General features: G+C 45.6%; 1 long non-coding RNA gene across 1 annotated transcript in view; it reads right to left on the bottom strand.

Annotated features, from left to right (window-relative positions):
- LOC309542787 overlaps positions 1–10,637 on the bottom strand; it is a 49,434-nt gene extending 38,797 nt beyond the window's left edge. The window contains exon 1 of the long non-coding RNA XR_014224433.1: positions 9,919–10,637. This is a non-coding gene — a long non-coding RNA (uncharacterized lncRNA). The remainder of the gene's footprint in view (positions 1–9,918) is intronic.
- Positions 10,638–12,550: the final 1,913 nt, after the last annotated feature.

Genomic DNA, 12,550 nt, shown 5'->3' with positions numbered 1-12,550 from the left:
AATTGTACAGGGTGTGATGGGATAGCTTTTCAGTACAAACAGGGGTTTAGTTTATGTCTGTGACAAGGCCACAGACCTACTCCTCTACCATGTAGCCACATGATCTAGGGTGTTAAGTTCCCACCTGCAATATACTTTATGACCTTTCAGGTGATGAAACTTCTGACCTATAGCATTCTCATCTTTGCTGGTTCAGCTGTTGGGTGGTGACAACTCGCTAGACTCTGTGCTGGGGCTAACTGTGATTTACTGCACATTAGAATTAAAGCATTAGCATGAGATTCCTGTCCACCCAACCCTAAAGGGCTTTGGCCGCCGTACAACTGACTCTCTAGAGGAAATTACAACAAGCCAGGATTTGCTGTGAGCCTATTGCCGCCTAGTGCCAAAACAGTTCATAAATTTAACTGCAGTGCATATCTACCATGTGTTGTGTTCTCTCTCCCCCACCTCCCGCTGCCCCCCTCCCGCAGCCCTCTTTCAGATATTATGACAGTTTCACAGCCTCTCTGAAGGCTGCCTTTAACAAACAAAATGTTCTGGTTTCAAAAATAAATATACGGCGTCTGTACAGAGCTGCTTTTTAAACACTGATATTAAATATGAAACAGCTATTAATCTGGAAAAGCAAAGATGATGTGCAGAAACTCCATGATCAGCAACACAATAGTTCTAAGCAGCCAAGGAAATTGATTCCTTCATCGTATGAACCTCTGATGGAATAGTATCTGCAGGAGGGGCTCTCCTTAAAAGCACAGTGACTGGTTATAAAAAGAGGTTCGACAATCTCTAGGTATCCAGGTACCCAGTTGTAGAGGACTTTGTAATATCAGCACCTTGCACTTGGTAGCCAATTGGGAGCCAGTGCCAAGTGGTTTAAACTTAACCCATGGTTTGACCCTCAGACAGGGGGTCTCACAACTGTTCAAGCTAAGGAGTAAAAACAAGAGGGACAATCCAGATTGCCAAAACCATGGCAGCTCCACTTATCTCATTGTTATTGTTGTTGTTTAGTCATTTAGTCATGTCTGACTCTTCGTGATCCCATGGACCAGAGCACGCCAGGCACTCCTGTCTTCCACTGCCTCCCACAGTTTGGTCAAACTCATGCTGGTAGCTTCGAGAACACTGTCCAACCATCTCGTCCTCTGCCGTCCCCTTCTCTTTGTGCCCTCCATCTTTCCCAACATCAGGGTCTTTTCCAGGGAGTCTTCTCTTCTCATGAAGTGGCCAAAGTACTGGAGTCTCAGCTTCACGATCTGTCCTTCCAGGGCTGATTTCCTTAAGAATGGAGCTCCCCTAATATATCTTTGATGAGGGGGAGCCATTCCAGAGCAACTTCTTTGCCTGACTCAAGGCTTTTCATTCAAGAATAGGATACAAGGGTGCCAGCATGAAAAAAATATATTGGGGGGAGGTAAACAATTTGCAAAGCAATCACAAGACATGGTATGTGCACACCATTTGAATGGCAAGCCCATCAACTTTAGGGGTGGCCCCCTTAAATATCTTTTTTGGGGGGGCGAAGAGACCTCATCCCTAGGAATTGGCTCCTATGATAGGGAGCAAATTTCTATCAAGCCCACTTCAGTTTTCAAACATTCTGAAGCTTCTTGAGCAGGGAAGGGTTTCTGTCCAATCAGATAATTCTACTCAACCTAAGCAATCTTTTTCTCTATCCTTTCTTTTTTTAAAAAAAGGGGGGGTGCTGAAAGTATCATTTTCAGTATTCTGCTTTCATAACAATACAACAGTTGGTGGAAAGGCTGCTTTGTGGAACAATTCTATGCATCTATCTTCATAATACTATAATATTAAGCCTTTTTGGTTTAAGCAAAAGCCTAACATGTACAATAGAATGTGATTATTCACCCACCACTATTGTCCTTTGAATCTATTAGAAGGTTGAAATTTATGCCATTTTTAAAGAAAGGCTGATGGTTGGACACTGCGGTCTACAGGACTGTGACAGCACCTGCTGTTCAGAAGTATTCAGGCACACTGTAAAATTGCTTTGCTTCTCTGAAGTGCCTCTTGTCTAATAATTCTATGCCAGAGCTTAGAAAAATCTTAATAGACTAGGGACACTGGAATGTGGGTTGGAGGGCATGTCCATTATTTTCTGGTACAGCACGTTTTAGTTACAGTGTGTCTGGTTGACAACCGCAAGCATCATTCAAAGCCCACTGGTCACAATTTGGAGTAGACCAAGGTCACATTCACACTATGCATTCAAAGCACTTGAGATACCACTTTGAGCTGTCATAGTTCCCCCCATGGAATTTGAGGAGCTGTAGCTTGATAAGTGCGCTGAGAGTTGTTATTCATCTGACAGAGCTACAGTTCCCAGAGTTCTTTGGGAAGGAAGATTTGATAAACTACAGCTCCCAGAATTCTTTGAGGGTAGCCGTGTGTGGGTAAAGAGGTATCCTAGAGTTTGTAATGTACGGTGTGAAGGTGGCCCAAGTGAATCTTTAAGAAAGAAGTCTCTAAAATTCTCCGAAAGAGCAAGCACCAAGCTGTACTGGTGGTTGTCTCCAGCCTTCACTACTACTTTGACCCTCCTCCTCTCTCCCAAATGAAATTTACAAGGAGATGGAGGCTGGAGCTCAGTGGCAGGGAAGGCTGGGCACAGCATGTTTTCATTCAAAGTGTTCTCAGCAACCATCCTCAGAAACTCACACCTCCACTTAGGAAAAAAAATAGATCCCAGCATACTTTCTCCTGGATCTTTCCAAACCCCTCAATTGACCTCAGTTCCAGAGGTCAGTACCACCCATCTCTCAAATTTCCACACAAAATCCTATGTTAGGTATTGATATCAACATCGAGCAGCCTTATTTAGCTTAGACACTTAAAAGAATCAAATCAATGCTTAAAAATCACAAAAATTATTAACCCAATTACTGGGGGAAAGCCTGTTCCTTCTTATTAGCTAGCTGTCCTTTTGTGATCTATAGATAGGGATATTCCCTCAATTAAAGGTAAAGGTAAAGGGACCCCTGACCATTAGGTCCACTCTGGAGTTGCGGCGCTCGTCTTGCTTTATTGGCCAAGGGAGCTGGCGTACAGCTTCCGAGTCATGCGGCCAGCATGACTAAGCCGCTTCTGGTGAACCAGAGCAGTGCACGGAAACGCCATTTACCTTCCCGTCGAGTGGTATCTATTTATCTACTTGCACTTTGATGTGCTTTTGAACTGCTAGGTTGGCAGAAGCAGGGACCGAGCAATGGGAGCTCACCCCATCGCGGGATTCTGATCAGCAAGTCCTAGGCTCTGTGGTTTAACCCACAGTGCCACCCGCATCCATTCCCTCAATTACTCATCTTTAAATAAATCCCTATGCTTAGTACAGTTATCTGTCTTTACTAATCAAAGTCAGCAAACAATGAGCAAAGAGGAAACAGAATTGCCACCCGGAAAATCTCAGAAGGTGCAAAAAGCCCTTTTTTCTTTTAAAAAAATATCAAAAAGGTCTCAGGCATGTAAAACAATAATGACAAACATTACATGCCACTTTCTACCCTCTCTAAATTGAGTTGCACTCTAGGGATTTCCTTCCCTTAAAAGGAAAAAAAATTGCTTAAAATATTTAATATCGGTGGCAAGTTTCATCTTGATGTTAACAACTTATCTGGCTGGGCCACTATTGCCAAGTATTTTGCTTCCTGATCCCACTAAAAAAAATCAATGGAAATGTTGCCATTGGCTGCAAAAAGAACTGGTTAGGCCCCCAAAGTCTGCTACAATAGTAAGTGTTCTTGCGGACTGGCCTCTGTGTGTCCAATCGCAATTGTTATGAATGGCCCTTTCAAAGCTTGATTGATGGGTCAGGACATGCCTGCCTTGTTACTACACAAATGAGGAACAAGGTTGATGGAATTCTAAAGAAAGCAATCCCTTATTGAAAGCCTGCTAACAGGACAGCTATTTACTACAGCTCAGTCAAGCAGCCCCTATTCACAGGAGCAAAGCCAGGAAGACAAAAGAAATTACACGTTCATGGCTCTCAGGCAAAAGCCATCGCCAAGCCATCTCGGGAGCAGGATGAAGCCATTAAACAATGAGACATACCAGAGCAATTATGGTAATCACTTAGCCTGTTTGAAGGCAGGAGAGAACAGAAGATCTGTGCCATCACATCACTTACCTACTAGCAACCTTCTGTTGTTTTTACCATTCTCTCTCCCTGCCCCCCCCCCGTCGAAATTCTGGGTTTTGTGAGTTACACTGCCGGGTTTAGTCGCACAACGGTACGCAAATTTGCTAGCAATCAGAAAAGGTGACCACTTAGGATATGATTGCTGCTTTAAAATCCCACAACACTCATGATGGAAGGCACTCCTCTGTATGCTCTGGCCACACACAAAGATGAGCTGCACCAGGCCTGCCCCCACCCCTTTCCGCTTCCCCCACAGCTGCAGTAACATGGTAGCACACTTGGCTCACGGCGTGGCCAGATCCTGCAAACAAACAACTCCCCACACAGTGTGAGCTGCCATGTGGGTCATTTTTTAAGCAGCAACTCCCAACTGTTTTGACCCTGAATTCTGGCAGCAGAATGATATGGCTTGATTGCATCTTTGGGCCTATATTGTTTTAGGAAGTGCAGTCCAAACACTGGAGCTGCATGATATTCTATTTTCAAAAGACCCTGCTGTTTCTGATTTCATTATGGAAACTCCCCGTCCAACTAGAGTTTTTCAGACTGTTTTCCTTATGGCATGCCAGGAAAGAACAGCTGTAAGTCAATACATACAATGCTTCATCAAAATTTAAGCAATCCGGGACCATAAATTTTTAAACTGGCTTGATTAACTTCGCAGTGAGAGAAAAATTCCTGAAAGAGCTCAAAGGCAGCTCCCAACAAACATCCATCAACAGAAGCATCTTATTGCCACTGACCTGGGAGAACATTAGCTTTGAAATACCCCCAAATGGTATAGGTTCTCAATTTGGGCTATTCTGGGCCACCCATGTTCTTCTTTTCTGCATCTAACACCATGTGACATGAGAAGACACAAGCCACAGCTGCAAAGGATAAATCAGAAATGCACGCAGAGAGCAAGGCTGATTCTTCCTTTGCAGATTGAATTCAGTGGGGGTTTTTGAATTTTGCGCCTTTTTGGTCACACTGCACAGGGACAGAAAAGGGGACCAGATTCAAAAAGCACAAAACTCAAGCCACAGATGCAAAGGAAGAATTGGAGGCACTCTCTAAGTGTGCTCCCAATGCTTCCTCAGCAGCCATGGTTTGAACGTGTAACACCTGCTATCGTATGTTGCCAGGTGATTGACAGGTGAGCCCTTGAAGGGTTGCCCACCTTGGGATCCAGCCCTTCAAACCAAGGTGGTTGCCCACCTCTGGTATAGAATAATTTTGAAGGTAAACATTTCCTACATTGTTCAAAGTTTATATATATATGTGTGTGTGTGTGTGTGTGTGTGTGTATCTCTGCTGCAGCAAATACTTTTTTTTAGTGGAAGTTGCCATTTAATGGAGCCTATCCCTCCTAAAACCCTCAACATTCCACTCTTTCCACTCTTTCAGACATTTTTCATGCTTGTTTTCAGCCATTGATTCCCTCATCGACTGCTGCTGCTTTGGAGCCATTGTTTTTTTAAAAAAAAATAACTTGAAAAGGATTTCATGATCCCAGCCAATCAGGGACCACATAGAAAACATAATGATGTCATGGCCTTGTGTAGATAAATCAGATTTGGCAATGTACTAATGTTACCAAGGGTAAACTGCTGAACTCACGCATCTGCTTATCTCACCTTGACATGCTGAAAATGAGGTTTCTACAGACTTCCTACTCCTCAAATTTAGCTCCTGAATTTTTAACCAAATTGGCTACCAGCACACAGTCACCCTTGTTAGTCTGAGCTCTTTTTAATCAAATAATTAAACAAATAGGTGTTACTTACCCTCTTCTCACACATCTGCTTAACTCACCTTGACACTTGATCAGTTAGGGCTCCTTGTAGCATAAGCCCTATTGGGAAATGCAGGGCAGTATCCATGTGATCAGATGTCTTAAAAGTGATCAGAAGCAGGGGCTTACGAAGGGGGGCCCGGGGGAGGTGCACCCAGGGTGCCACCCTGGAGGGGGTGACAAGATGGCCCGCCAAGCTGTAGAGTGGCTGAGGGTGCCAGCGCAGAATCCATACAGGCTGCTGTGCATGCACCGTGTGTACGGGCACCTCGCGTACAAGCACCGCCCCGGGTGCCGGACAGGCTTCCTCCGCCCCTGATCAGAAGTAGGGAACCTCTGTCATTCTAAGCACCACATTTATTCATGGGCAACCTTCTGGAGACAGCATGCTGGTCGTAGGCAGGGCCAGAGGTTAAAAAAAAAGCCAGTGGGGCAACAGATACAACTCTTATCCTTTGTACAGCCCAACAAAAGTAAGAGGTGCCTCTTTCTATCCTCCATCCAGGAGAGTAAGAGGAACTGCCTCAGTTCAAGGACACACTCCAGCCAGGCATGGAGCAGGACCAGCGAGGAGGCATTTGCCTGGAAAAGTCCCGAGGGCCAGACAGAGAGCCCTGGAGAGCTGCATTTGGACACCAGGTCTAAGGTTCCTGTCAGGGAACTGCCATCGCAGTCAGGAGTGGTGGAAGGGCTCCCAAGCGATGCCGGAGAAGATCCCAGCAGGAAAAGAGGGGACTCAGTGACCGGGGAAGGAAATCAGCGTTACACCAGGGAGAGAGGCGGGTTTCGGAGGGATGGCTCCAGGACTCTTCGCCAGAGACCAGCGGGGAGAGCATTGGTCCTCCACTGCCCACACCCACCCTGCGCAGAAGACTTCCGCGCAGGGAGGCTAGGCGGAGACTATCCGTCAAGGAACTTCTATGTTGGAAGAAGTTCAGGAAACGCCCACTGACGGATTCTGCCAGTGACTGAGACAGACGCGGAATCAGGACTGTCCAGCCAGGGAAAGGTTTATCCAGGCAACCTCACCGAGAGTGGCGGCAACTTACACACAAGCAACCCCCAATTTCCATTACAGTTCCCCACCCCTGTCTTAAAGTATTAATATTAAATGACTTAGGCAGGAATGCTGTTCAGCTACCTGCTGAATCTAATGAAGTTTTCAAGCAATTTTTGTTTATTCCCCTTTCCTCCTGATTGCCCCCTGCACCACCTAGAACACTGTTCTGGAAGATACGTGTTATGTACGCCAACCCCGTGGAGGCATGAGGGGAAAGAGGAGCCAAGAAAGTACCTTATTCTGTAAGCAGAATTCCACACACAGAACTCTGGATCAAGCCCCTTATTCGTTGGGTAGCCCATGTATCAACTGTTGGTGAAATACATTGTTTTGTTTTTCCTCCGGCAATGGCAGTAATTTTGCTTTTCTTATCGTTCACCTTAGTTGTCTACGTCTGGGAATAAGTTTTGATTATGCATGAAAGCTCTCCTCTAGATCCGATGTCTTGCTAAGGTGTTTTCAAAACCTTTCCATCAGTATGGAGGGTTATGTTTGCCTGTGTGACGTTTATGGAGAGTGAAAACACAGAATATCATAACAACCTCAGAGAAGCTCTTAAGAACAGTACTTTATAATGGATGTGGTCATTGCAACTTATATATTCAGACTGAGGCCTCATCATTTAAAAGTCTTCACTGAGGATGTTTAGCACAATATACCGTATTTTTCACCCTATAGGACGCACCGGCCCATAGGACGCACCTAGCTTTTTGGGGGGGAAATCAAGGGAAAAAAAATTTATTTCCCCCCCAGGTTTGCGCAGCCATCCCCAAGCTAGAAGAGGGAGACGGAGCGCTCCGTCTCCCTCTTCTGCCTTGAGGGACAGCCTCTCTAGCCTCCGTGGGGCAGCGGCTTGCCCCGCTGTCCCCCGAGCTTATGGGGCTGGCGATGGGGAGAAGCAAGCTTGCTTCTCCCCCCCACCAGCCTCCAGATCAGGTTGGAGAATAGTGGGGTGACGGCACTCCGCCTCCCCGCTATCCCCCAAGCTTGTGGGGCTGGCGATGGGGAGAAGCAAGCTTGCTTCTCCCCCCCCCCCGCCAGCCTCCAGATCAGGTCGGGGAATAGCGGGGTGACGGCGCTCCGCCTCCCCACTATCCCCCGAGCTTATGGGGCTGGCGATGGGAGAAGCAAGCTTGCTTCTCCCCCCCCCCGCCAGCCTCCAGATCAGGTCGGGGAATAGCGGGGTGACGGCGCTCCGCCTCCCCGCTATCCCCCAAGCTTGTGGGCTGCAGGCTGCTGCCCGCAAGCTTTGCGAGCCGGCAGGACCTCCCGCCGGGCTTGCAAGGCTTGCGGATAGCTGCCTGAAGCCTGGAGAGCGAGAGGGATCGGTGCGCACTGACCCCTCTCACTCTCCAGGCTTCAGGGAAAGCCTGCATTCGCCCCATAGGACGCACACACATTTCCCCTTCATTTTTGGAGGGGGAAAGTGCGTCCTATAGGGCGAAATATACAGTAGCTACTATAAGATTATCAAGAAACCAAGGCCCTTTTGCTGCAGATACTTTGGTGTAATCTTATTTATTTTGTGGTACAATATCTGTATTGTGAGTCACTGAATCACACAGACATATATACCTCTATCCTATGCTGCAGGGAGCTTATGTTCTCTTTATTGTTCTTTTTGAAAAATCTAGTTTTACAATGTGCCCAGAATGTGAATATGGGAGATAATTTGCAAATACAATGATTGCAGAACAATCATTCACTCATTCTTCTCCCTCATTCAGTGAAGTGGGAGGGGGGATCATTTTTCCTCTGTGGAAACATCTGAAGATTAAATGAAATGTTCTCAGTTCATCATCATCATGTATTAGTTGCTTTATAAATAATATGTGCAACTTGCTGTACTACAGGGATGAGGAACCTGTGGCCCACCAGAGGTTGTTGGACTCCAGTTCCCACCAGCCCCAGTCAACAAGGCCAATGGTCAGGGATGATGAAGTCCAAGAACATTTGGAGGGCCCCTGGTTCCTCATTCCTGCTTTAGAGAAAACACACACAAGGCACCTTCCACAGGTTCCCACCTGCTTTATTTTTAAGTGAGGGGAATCTTTGTACAATCTGAGAGAGAGGGAAAGGAGAAAAAAAGTTAAATAACACAATAATTAATTTGGCAATAAGTAATAATCTCTGCACCAAAGCCAAATAGTACAAGAAGAGGGGAATGCAAGGGAGAAAAGATGAGTTCTAAATAATTTCTGAAAAGTGAAACACTGAATAGGCCATCCAATATTACAAGGAAGATTATTCCACACATACAGATCAAACCAGTACTCTACATTTATTAAAGCTAAATTTTCAGTAGGAAAGCAATAAGCAGTAATATCATGACAAAACAAAAACATAACCTACACTCATTGACATATGGGAGCTGGGATAATTTCACTCAAGGTAACCACTGAATTTACTTCAAGAAATAGAGGACACCAACAATAGCCCCAGACATGTGGGCAAGCAAGCTGCTGATGAATCCAGAAAAACGCAGAAGTAATGTTGATAAGGGGTTCTGCTCTACATTGGGCCAGATTTTTTAAAGCCTAGTAAGTTCAAAACACAGCAATCAGAGAGCTGAATCTACTCAGAGTAGATTCATTAAAAATGGTGGGCATGACTAATTTAGGTTCATTAATTAACTCTATGACTAACACTGGCTACAACTAGCATTATAATAAAACCCCCGACTTTTGTCAGATCATATTACTCCATTGTTATTCAAGTTTCATTGATTTTCAATTTGTTTCCTGACCCAACTCAAAGTCTTGGTTTAAACCTACATTTGAGGAGGTTGTAGACCTGGAGGACCTCTGGATTCTGCTGGACTACAACTCCCATAATTGCTGACCTCTGGCCTTGCTTACTGGGGCTTTTGAAAGTTGGAGACCAACTACATCTAGAAGTCCATAGGTTCTCTATCCTTACCTTGTGTTATCTAGGACGGTCCCATGAAACGTTTTCTTCCATAGAAGCTGACTGCAGGCATGTCTCATTCAACATCTGAAGTCCTGTGAATTGTCCTCTTCCTATTTGAAGTAAGTGGGTGAGAACACAAAATATTATTTTAACGTGGCAGCAGATATGTGGAACGCCCTCCCTAGAGTGGCTACTTGTCCACTTCCCTACCCACAATTCAACAAACAACAACAACATGGCGGTTAAAGAAGATGTTCATAATTGAGTTATTCATTGGCTGGCTGTGTTCTGAGAGAGCTGTGCTTTCATGCAAATTGTTGTTGGTCTTTTTTAATGGATATTGCTAGATACTTTGATGGGTATCTGATGGAAATAAGGAATACCAAATGTTTTTGGGGGGTTTTAAGTTAAAAATGGAAAGGTAGTGGATGAAAGTGAAGTGAAGAGACACTTGAATGGTTTGCATGATAGGGCTGATTTATTATAAGCAAACCCATGACTCAGTCTGGCAATCTTGACTACTGCACACACAGAACAGGTGTCCCACAGATGCAACCTCTGTGGGATTCCAGTGCCTGAGATGAAAAAAGAAGAGTACAGGAGGAAAGGAAAGGATTTGGAAGAAGAACTTTATTCCTTTCCAAAGTGTGTGCCCTGAGAGAACAGCTAGTGCTCTGTGAGAAAAACAAGGCCTGGAATATTATAGGCAGTATGTTATTAAAAAGGATTAATAAAGGAAAGATGGTCAGTCAGCAGACCTCTGGCCCTCACCATTGTTTCCTTTGCTATAAATGGATGAAAGTAAGCTTAAGGCTTTTCTAATGAAGGCATTTAAAACTGCCCCTTTTTATATAATACTGTTGCACAGCACCCCAATCTCCAGGTGGTGTGAGATTGCAGGCGTTCCAGGCTCTTACCCAGGGCTCGTGCTTCCTTTTGGGAATGAGGCACAGAGGAGATTGCGGTGTCTCTATAAAATATGGTTTATTTACACATATATACCACCTGAGCCTACAATGCAGGGGTTCACAGCATTAACACCCCACAGAGGCAGAATCAGGACAGCGGGACCCGTTTTGCCATATTGGGTGCTGAGCTTAGGGGGGTGCAGGTCTAACATAGTGAATTGAACATAATGGAAGGTGAGGGCAGGGGGCACCAAATTTTGACCAAAATTTGCCCCTGCACCCAAAAAGGGCCTTGTTTGTCCCATAGCCACAGCCTTAGATTGAAAATGAAAGCAAACATCATTCTCTTCCTCTCTGGCTTTTTTCAGCCTGTGTCTTTTCCATCCACTTTCTCGGTCATATAACACAACTCTTTCCTAAAACTCCTCTTTGTCCTACTAACAACCTAAGAGGGGGACCCACCCATTTGCCATCAGGCACAGAGCCCCCTTTCTTCTGTTCTCTTAATGGCCCATCACCTTTCCTTTGTTTTCCCTTAATGGTCCATGCCCCCAGGCAACCACCTCATGAGGAAGCTAGCCTGGTTTCTATTTTAACACTTGCTCAGATATTTTAACACTTGTTGGGTCCAAGGGTTGGAATATGTCTGGCACTCACACACACATAACAATACATACATATCTAAACCACAAGCCTGTTTTTTCCTCCTCAATGTTTCAGTAGCAACTGTATTTCCAGCAAAGAAATCCTTGATGGAGGCACACTGCTAAATTGCAAAGATCACTCTGATGTCTGAAAATAGTAAGAACAATACTAGAACTTAATAATAAACAGATTTGTTCAATTACAAGGTAATTTTCCCTGTTAAAAAGCTATAAGTAACAGCTAGGAGCAGCAGACAAATTATTGTGTTTCTATGAGTAATACCCATCAAATTCATTGGAAGGCAATCATAGCTAAGTTAAGAAAACATTTCCCACAGTTCCATTAATAAGACAAGAAAACATTCTCAAGGGGTGTGTGTGTGTGAGAGAGAGAGAAAGGTGTCCTTATTAGGGATGGGTGAGAAATTCAGTTCAGTTTGTATTGACTCTACCTAAGCTGCACTTTCCAAAATAAGAGGAGAACTGAAACATAGTTGTCAGGGGTTCAGAAGCAGAGACGCAGAGAAGGGTGGAAACAGAGAGCGAGGGGGAGGAAGCCGAAGGGAGAATGAGTGATGATGACGACCCGAGATCTCCAAGCCTAAGCAGTGAGTCAGAGGACTCCCAAAAGGGAGCCCCAGTGAGCAGAGCAAGGGGGGGATCCGGGGGGACACCCCAGGAGGAAGGGAACAGAGGAGATTCAGAGAGCAGCAGCTGGAAGTCGGGACCCACGCTCATAACTGAGGGCGGCAGCAGCTGGAAGTCGGGACCCACGCTCAAGACTGAGAGCAGCAGGGAGGAAGGTAGCCAGGCATCGGGTTCCGGAGGCTGTCAGCAGGAGGGAGGGCACGAGTCAGGGGTGGTCACGCCCTCCTCAGAGAGCGAGGCAACGGTTAAGAGGAAAGTAGAGAGTTGGGCGCGCGCGCCAAGTTCAAATGCAGCGGAAGCTGGAGCAGTAAGCAGCCCGGAGAGTGAGCCAGGTCCTAAAGCCCGCCGCAAGGAGGCAGAAGGATCAGGGGGGTCAGCGTCAGAGGAGAGTAGAAGGGAGGAGGCCCAGGGGGGCAGAAGGACCCAGAGACGTAGGGAGAG

This window comes from Podarcis vaucheri (genome assembly GCF_965113315.1).
Source record: "Podarcis vaucheri genome assembly, chromosome: 11".
NCBI classification, from domain to species: Eukaryota; Metazoa; Chordata; class Lepidosauria; order Squamata; family Lacertidae; genus Podarcis; species Podarcis vaucheri.
Note: the sequence above shows the minus strand (reverse complement) of the source record. Positions and strands in the feature narration are given on the sequence as shown.